At 41.8% G+C, this 9765-nt stretch overlaps 1 long non-coding RNA gene across 1 annotated transcript; it reads right to left on the reverse strand.

Annotated features, from left to right (window-relative positions):
* Nucleotides 1-2161: 2161 nt before the first annotated feature.
* On the reverse strand, nt 2162-4418 carry LOC310785885. The gene is made up of 3 exons (XR_014553198.1): nt 4290-4418; nt 2527-2601; nt 2162-2369 (listed from the first exon to the last, which is right to left on the reverse strand). It is a non-coding gene; the product is annotated as an uncharacterized lncRNA (long non-coding RNA).
* Between the last annotated feature and the right edge of the window lie 5347 nt (nt 4419-9765).

Consider the following 9765-nt stretch of genomic DNA (forward strand, 5'->3'; position numbering starts at 1 on the left):
TAAGTTATATTACTGAGTTACTGCTAAAAGTAATATATTACATGTAATATGTTACTTTTGTAATGAGTTACCCCCAACACTGGCAGTATGTTACTTTTGTAAGGCGTTACCCCCAACAACACTGCGAGCAGGCGGCGATATTTGACAATTCAGCTGGAGCTCAGTCAAACTTGATTTAATGTTAGTTTTTATTGTGAATTAGAAAATGTTTGGGAGGCCACTTGGCAGGCCGCATCTGGCCCCAGCCTGCAAGAGAGTGGCAAAGTGGAACATCACTTCCTGCTTCAGCACTGTACCAGAGAAAAAAAACATCGAAAAAATATGTTCTTTAAACCCGCATTTTTTTATGTTTTGGTCCCAGTGAAATGTTATGCGATCTCTCCTGTTTCTAAATATATCTGTACCGTTTGGTTTGAACCAGTAAAACTATTTTTATACACATTTTATGAAATGTGTATGGGAAAATAAATGGCGGATGAAAATCTCAGTGCTGAAGGAGGAAGTAGGCGGTCACTTTGTCTCTCTAGTTGAATATCACTGGTGTCCTATAGGAGGAATCAGCGTGACATCACAACAACAACAAAAACACTTCTGGGTGCCACTGCGGTATGAAATAAAGCTGAAAAGCTTGTGCCAAACCAACGTTAATATCTTAAAAACTATGCATCACATCGCTTATATTTTGACATTCTGAGTGAGAGCAGAAGTAGCTATAGGTTCTATGTATGTATAGTGTTAAAGTTGTGTGAACTGTCGCAGTGTTAAAATGTGTGAATTTAGTAAAAAGTCCAGCCTGCTAGAGTGAGACACACTCAAGGGTGGCTCAATATGGGTCCCATTAAAGGCTGTGTAACAGCAAATTTAACCTTTCTCTGCTGTCTTGGATTTTTATTCAGTTTGTGGAGTTTTTATTTTTCCGTGAAATCTCAAACAGTGCAAAAGATCAATTAAAGCTGAATGAATATTATAGAGTCCTTAAAGTGGTGACTCATGAATGCTTAAAGTATGAACGAGTCATTACAGTTTAAAGAGGGCATGGTTTCACCTTGAACTGCTGTTTAAAACAAACAGCAGTTGCACCCAGAAGTCTGTTGAAGCCGTTTGTTTACCAACATCCTGCTCCCTCGTATAGGACAGAGAGAAGCTTGTTCCTGCTGCGGACAGTGGAGGCGCTCTTCAGCAGGTTAGATGCAGCGGTGTCTCTTCACAGTATTTGAGTGTCTGAACACTTTCTTACAGCGGACACAGTAGTAGGGTTTAGCTCCAGTGTGGATGTGTTTATGTGTTGTTAGGCTATCTAACCGACTGAACTTGCTCCCACATTGGTCACAGCTGTAGGGTTTAACTCCAGTGTGGATGCGTTTATGTTTTGTTAGGCTACCTAACTCACTGAACGTGCTCCCACATTGGTCACAGCTGTAGGGTTTAACTCCAGTGTGGATGCGTTTATGTGTTGTTAGGTTACCTAACTGACTGAACCTGCTCCCACATTGGTCACAGCTGTAGGGTTTAACTCCAGTGTGGATGCGTTTATGTTTTGTTAGGCTACCTAACTCACTGAACCTGCTCCCACATTGGTCACAGCTGTAGGGTTTAACTCCAGTGTGGATGAGTTTATGTGTTGTTAGGTGACCTAACTGACTGAACCTGCTCCCACATTGGTCACAGCTGTAGGGTTTAACTCCAGTGTGGATGCGTTTATGTGATGTTAGGTCACCTAACCGACTGAAGCTGCTCCCACATTGGTCACAGCTGTAGGGTTTAACTCCAGTGTGGATGCGTTTATGTGATGTTAGGTCACCTAACCGACTGAAGCTGCTCCCACATTGGTCACAGCTGTAGGGTTTAACTCCAGTGTGGATGCGTTTATGTGTTGTTAGGCTACTTAACACACTGAACCTGCTCCCACATTGGTCACAGCTGTAGGGTTTAACTCCAGTGTGGATGCGTTTATGTGTTGTTAGGCTACCTAACTCACTGAACCTGCTCCCACATTGGTCACAGCTGTAGGGTTTAACTCCAGTGTGGATGCGTTTATGTGTTGTTAGGTGATCTAACCGACTGAACCTGCTCCCACATTGGTCACAGCTGTAGGGTTTAACTCCAGTGTGGATGCGTTTATGTGATGTTAGGTTACCTAACTCACTGAACCTGCTCCCACATTCGTCACAGCTGTAGGGTTTAACTCCAGTGTGGATGCGTTTATGTCTTGTTAGGTGACCTAACCGACTGAAACAGCTCCCACACTCCTGACAGGAGTAACGCTTCTCTCCTGAGTGAACTCTCTGATGTCGCTTTAACAGGTGAAGTCTTGTGAATGTTTTGTCACACTGATCACAGCGGTGACGTCTGGGTCCACTGGTGTCTTTCTGTTTCCATAAAAAGATATAAAGAAAGAATCAGGACAGAGAGGCTGTGTGTGTGTGTGTGTGTGTGTGTGTGTGTGTGTGTGTGTGTGTGTGTGTGTGTGTGTGTGTGTGTGTGTGTGGCAACATCAGTGATACAACAGTGATATTTTTGTCTCACCTCTTCTGAAGAATTCATCTTGACAGCGTTCCTCTCCTCCTCTGCCAGATGTCTCTTCTTCTCTGCCAATCAGCTCTGACATCATCAAACAGAGACAGAAGGTAAGACGGGGAACACCCACAAAAACAATCCTACTAATAAGAAGAATGTAGCTGAAGCAGTGATTGTAGGATCCAAATAGTTCTCTGAAGACTAAAACCTACTGAAGAAATATTAAGGTTTTTATTCATGTGATTTGAAATACAGTAAAAGTGCTGCTGTCCAACAGACATCTCATATAATTCACTTCTTAAAATCAGCAAACTCGTGCGCTGCGAACACTCGGTTTCTAGGGTGGAGACTATGGAGACGATGCGCCATGGGCGCAGCATGTTATGGCATTTATGAATTTATTTATTTATTTGTGACAGATGTTAAAAAATACACAATGAATAGATCAAACTACGGCTGTCAAAGTTAACGTGATAATAACGCGTTAACGCAAATTCCGTTTAACGCCACTATTTTTTTAAACGTGCGATTAACGCATGCACTTTCTGTGATGTTTGAGCCTTGGTCCGACCCGTAGTTTGGGAAATCAGGAAGCAGTAACGTTGATAGCAAGCAGAAAGAAATCTCCGTGAGCAGAAAAGGAGGAAGAAAATGGGTATAATGGCAAGTTCAGCTTAAAATTTAGAAAGTGTCCCGCATTTTGTCACCAGCTCAGTGGCTTTGTGATTTGAGTGTCCGCCCTGAGACTGGGAGGTTGTGAGTTGGATCCCCGGCCGAGTTATACAGAAGACTATAAAAATGGGACCCATTTGCCTCCCTGCTTGGCACTCAGCATCAAAGGGTTGGAATTGGGGAGTTAGATCACCATATGATTCCCGAGCGCAGCACTGCTGCTGCTCATCGCTCCCCCAGGGGATGGGTCAAATGCGGAGAACAAATTTCACACACTCAGCTGTTTGACAATCGTTGGGACTTTACTTTTACCTTATTTTGGGTGAGGGAGAGAAAGACAGAGAGCCTCAGCGCGATCAGACCGTTGCAGAGACACACACACACACACACACACAGATGGAGAGCGGGGGGGGGGGGGGGGACTAGAGAGAGAGGCAGAGAAAGCAAGCGAGACAGACAGTGAGAAAGACGGGAGGGCGATCAGACCAGAGTCAGAGAGAGACCAACGGAGAGCGGGAGAGAGAGACCGAGAGAGAAAGCGAGAGGGGGAGAGAGAGCTGGCACGCAGCTGCTCCTGGATAGCACGGTTAACTTACACAGTGCAGCCTTAGAGATGTGTATTCCCAGTAACTAGTAGCAATAATAACAATATACCAATGGCCAAATACTTACCCATACTAATGATAATAGCTACTACCCATATTAATACAACAGTGCATCTTTGCACAAAGCTCCCATGTTTAAGGTACCTCGGTTTAAGGTAGATTTAGAACAGATAAAAAATGTGGTGATTAATTTGCAATAATGGTCTCTGGTATACAGTCTGTTACAATAACATAATGGTCTCTGGTATACAGTCTGTTACAATAACATAATGGTCTCTGGTATACAGTCTGTTACAATAACATAATGGTCTCTGGTATACAGTCTGTTACAATAACATAATGGTCTCTGGTATACAGTCTGTTACAATAACATAATGGTCTCTGGTATACAGTCTGTTACAATAACATAATGGTCTCTGGTATACAGTCTGTTACAATAACATAATGGTCTCTGGTATACAGTCTGTTACAATAACATAGCGTGGTTTAGATCACCTGGCACCTGCAGTTTGTCACGATGCTGTTGCTTCAGACTCAGTTCTGCATCCCGGTCAGTCTAGAATCAGTGTTGCCAGGAGGGACATCTCAAATTGTCATACCAGAGTGCCACTGTGCCTCCTGTTCTGTAAAGAGATGCAGAAATGCCTTCACATCAATATCGCCTCCCTTTCAAGCTAACAAAGTATCAATATTTTCCCCAAAGATTTATATTTTCATGTCGGCAAATGGTCAAAATAAAGGCAGAAATGCTTCTTGTGAGTATTTATTCAGATACACACTCTAAAATATGATTTGCTAGAAATCACCATCTCTTTTTGGAAAATTTCTTTTTCCATTTTCACAATACAACAGGACATTCAGTACACAAGACATAACATAAACCATAAAACATGAAACATAAAACACAAGACCAATGCCGAAATATACTACATTACAATCTTTATCATATGCTGTTCATACACACCCCTTCCCAATACGGATTGAGCCTATCACAGAGGAGATCAAAAGAAAAGAAATAAATAAAAAAGCAGCAACAAAAAAAACAGAATAACAATAAGGTATTTAGTGAGTTAGTTAGAGTTCATATATGTTGTCCATGGACCCCATGTATTGTAAAACTGCTGTGGGCTACCTCTTATGGCATACCGTATGTTATTTTCTCTAGAGGAGCGCAGGAGTTGACCTCATTGATCCACTGTGAAATACAAGGAGGATCCTCATGAATCCATTTGGATGTGATACATCTTTTAGCTGCCGTGATGGCCAAGCTAACAAAATGCTTTATCCTTTGGGATTGAAGGTTCAGACTAGTCAAGTCTCCCAGCATTACAATCATAGGGGTTAAAGGTGTAACTTGCAACAAAACCTCCTCGAGAGTATGTTCAATTTCCAGCCACCATCGTCTAAGCTTACAACAAGACCATATCATATGTATTAACGTACCAGTCTCCAATTTACAGCGAGGACACAGTGGAGATGAGTCAGCTTTAATACGATTCATTCTCTCCAGTGTAAAATAAGCTCTATGTATAATTTTGTAATTGCAGAGTTTATACCTGGTATTAATGTAAATTGTCTGTGATTGTTCGTTGATTTCACTCCAGAGATCGTCTGTAATCTGAATATCTAGGTCTCTTTCCCATTTCTGTTTTAGAGCTGTTGTATTAGTCTTAGAATATATAGACAGTAATTTATAAATTTGTGATATATGTTTAATTTGACTATCTTTAAGCATTAATGATTCCAATAAAGAAAATTCGGGCTTGTTCAAGGAGCCACTCTGTTTGGATTGTATAAAATGTCGTATCTGTAAATATCTGAAAAAATGTGTGGCTGGAAGTTGAAAAGTGTCTCTTAGTTCCCCAAACGACATCAAAGTATCTTGATGGTATAGGTCCTCAATCTTCCTAATGCCTTTCTGCGACCATACCGCAAAGGAGTGGTCCCTTAAAGCTGATGGCAAGGTGCTATTGAGCGTGATGGGTGTCATTGGGGAGAGGGAAATTTGTTGTTTCATATATTTATGAACATCCTCCCAGATCTTCACTGAATGACTAAGAATGGGGTTAACTGTAAATAAAAAGCTTAATATTTTTTGATGTAAAACAATACGGGATGTATGATAAATCGTGCATCTTAAGGATGTGTCCTTCAATTTGTGTCCAGGCAGGACGGTGTTCCTTACTGAACCAATGACACAAGGGCCTAGTCTGGGCAGCCCAGAAATATAATTCAGGGTCTGGTAGACCTAACCCCCCCTCTGCCAATGATAATATTAAAGTCACATCTTGAACCGACGTCGATTGGATACGATAACATCGACACAGATCGAGGAAATGTTTGCTGAGTAATAGTGCGTAACGTTAGAAAGTGATGCGTAGAAGATGAAAATGTCAACACCAACACAAACCAGCTGCTTAACATAACAGTATTAACAGTAAACAACATTTATCAAAGTTACAACATTAACTATGTCAATATTAACAGTAAACATCATTTATAAAGGTTACAACATCAACGGTTCAATTTCCCAGGAAAACAAGTGAAGAATGCAGAAAATTAAGAAAGCAGTATGTTTCCACACAACTCACCCTCAGTGATGCAAGACGGCTCTGAGGAGTTATTATGGACAGCATCCCATTTTTTTGTCAAGACCCGCCCTACCCTGCCTCTGATTGGCTTACCCTGATTTCCCTGACTTCCCTTAACCAATCATCACTCCTCATCAGATGCAGAGTACAGTGAGAAGCCATGGCTGTGGAATGTGGAAACTCGAGAGGTACAGAAGGGGGGGGGGGGGGGGGGGGGGCTGTGCAGCTGTTATTTGTTCTTGCTGGAACACTGTGAAGAGTTCACTCACTCTCCATGGATTTGATTGGCAGCATATATCATGGGAAAATCAATCAAACTAACATCTATCTATCTATCTATCTATCTATCTATCTATCTATCTATCTATCTATCTATCTGTTTATATCTATGTATCTTCATCTGCTGGTCTTATTGTGTAAGCATTAAGGTCCATCTGATTTGACTTGTGATCATCTTATCTGCATAGAGCCAGCTCACCGCTGCATTTACTATAGATCATTGTTTTGTTTTCAGTATCATCGTGGCTCTGTAGCTCAGTGGATAGAGAGTGGAATACTGACAATTAGACACTGCCCTGGTTTGGTCAGGTTTCCTCCACAGGTCTGGAAAATAATCTTTTACAGCTCTTGAAAACTTTGCAAAATTCTGGAAATGTACTGTAGGCTATATGGAATACTGTTGTTCAGTCCTCCTGACACACTAAGCTCTTACATATTTTCGTTCAGAAACATTCATATTCTACATAACGGCTTGAGATAACTCTTGTTATGATTTGGTGCTATATAAATATGAAATTGATTGATTGATTGAGATAGCCATAAACCTGACATTTCTCTACCGTTCCACATGCATCCACATGCACTTGATGCTCTATCAGCTAGATCATAAAGAGATGCTCTAGCGACAGACACCAGAGCACCATGCGCTTCAGCCTCCTCACTAGAGCATCCACCTGCCATGCAGGAGCTTTTGAGTTCCAGCCAGCCACTGTTGCACATAAAATGTAAATCTCTCACCAATGTTATGATAGACTTGAGCCCAGCAGCATCATTTAGAAGAAAGAAAAAACAAAGATGAATATTTATTGACCAGGAGATGAGATGAAAAGACACTTAGCCAAGAGATCTCATTCTGGGAGATGTCTGCCCAAGACGTTATTGCCATGCACACAATCTGGGCACCCAGAGTCAGTCATCAGTCTGACGACTAATATGACTCTGGGACAGACGTCCCATATTTCAGAGTTTCTGCTGTAGAGGAGACGTCCCGCCCCTTCTCTCATTATTTACAGTCCGACGATGTCTCATATGCAGCTACAGTATGTATTATTATTATTATTATTATTATTATTATTACCATTATTATTATTATTATTATTATTACCTTTATTATTATTATTATTATTATTATTATTATTATTATTATTAGCCCAAATGTCATCTGGACACCTACAATCAATCATCTCCAATTCCATTGTCACATCAGTTGGACTGTAAAGAACCCTGACATATCTGCTGTCTGTCGTAGAGTCATATTAGTGGTCAGTCTGATAGACTCTGGCTGCCCACATTGCCATGATGCACAAAGTCCATCAGAGTCAACATGTTTCCTTAAAAAGAGAAGACTAAACTTTCCCTTCAAACCCAAAAGCTACACCCCCCCATCCATCTCTTCTGGAGGAATGTTTCAACATCCTCCTTGTTTTTGCCAAAACAAGAGACCAGATGGAACATTCAGCACAGAGGCCGTTAGCTTTTCCTCATGTTGATGCAGGCCTGGATTCAACAATTGTCTGGCGAGGTCACGGCGACCCGCTTGCTGTTGTTGCCAATACATCCTTGCCAGTACTTTTCCACAGATGTCTCCACTGCAAACTCAAACCTTCAGACGTCTCCACTGCAAACTCAAACCTTCAGACGTCTCCACTGCAAACTCAAACCTTCAGACGTCTCCACTGCAAACTCAAACCTTCAGACGTCTCCACTGCAAACTCAAACCTTCAGACGTCTCCACTGCAAACTCAAACCTTCAGACGTCTCCACTGCAAACTCAAACCTTCAGACGTCTCCACTGCAAACTCAGACCTTCAGACGTCTCCACTACCACCACCCCCTCCCTCCCCCCTCCACTATCAGCTCAACTTGGCCTCCCAGAGATGGAGGATGTTTGCTGCCTGGATGAGCTCCAACTCCCCCCCTCCCACGAAGAGCCGACGTGCTCGCTGGACCCACAAACCCTTGAGAGGGATAACTTGATCGCCGCGTGTGGAGCCGGACTCCACGCTGCGCCTCCCCTCGGTGGAGTTGGGCTCGGTCCAGATCAAACCTAAATTAAATTAGCCTGCTGAAAACCAACAGTTTGTTCAATTTAACTGAGCTGACTTCTCAAGTTACAACTGTGTTGGAGTGGAGACTAAAACAACACATCACATGTATCAGACTATTCACTTTGACCTATAACATTACTGAATTGACTCTGCACACACACCACAACACCCAATAATCATTTCAGGTATATTTTTTATTTACCCCCCCCCCCCCCTTTTTTTTTAGTCTCCCAGTTGTTTTACATGTTGCCTTCATTTGTACACAGTCAGTTCTCTTATGAGCATCCATGCCCCTGTGGTTGCTGGGAGAATTGCAACTCTCGAGTTCAGCTCTTCCCACACTTCAGAATCACTTTGAAATCTGAACATCTTCTGGGCCCACGGAACCTTTTAATCACAACTCTGATCAACATATATGAAGTATTTCCCTAAACAGAACATGTGAGCGACGGCATACGACAATGCATTGAGAATTAATAATCCATCCACATACAAAGATGCAGGCAAAATGCCCAAAAGCCAGATTGACAACATTTTCTTCCCCCAGAATAGGCCTATGTGTGTGCCTAACACAGATGAGATATTTATTGAGACAAACTGTGATGAACAACAACAGGGAAAACAAACAAACAAACAAAATCCACATTAATGCTATTAAATGTCTCCATGGACAGGTTTGATATTACTGTTAAATGAATAACACATAATTTAAACACATAATTCATTAGTTCCCAATCGTTTTCATGTCAAGGCTCCCAGATTAATACACCGTAGACAACTGTAGATTTTTAGGAGCCAACCTGAGAGATTGATGTCTCTGCTGTAGTGGAATGATAACAATGGAGACTGAAACTCAATCAGTAACAAACAGTCATTCACATGATCTTATATGTAGTCAATGAAATATAGCAGTGATGTTAAGCTGATTGTAGAATTGAGACTGACTGCTAATATGCTTTTTGTGATATTCCCAACACTTTGGCGCCCCCTGCTGTCCAATTTAACCAAAACTAACGTCTCTGGCTGCTCATACTTATATCTTTCAACCAGGGC

This window comes from Poromitra crassiceps, assembly GCF_964638095.1.
Source record: "Poromitra crassiceps genome assembly, chromosome: 12".
In the NCBI taxonomy this organism is placed as follows: domain Eukaryota; kingdom Metazoa; phylum Chordata; class Actinopteri; order Beryciformes; family Melamphaidae; genus Poromitra; species Poromitra crassiceps.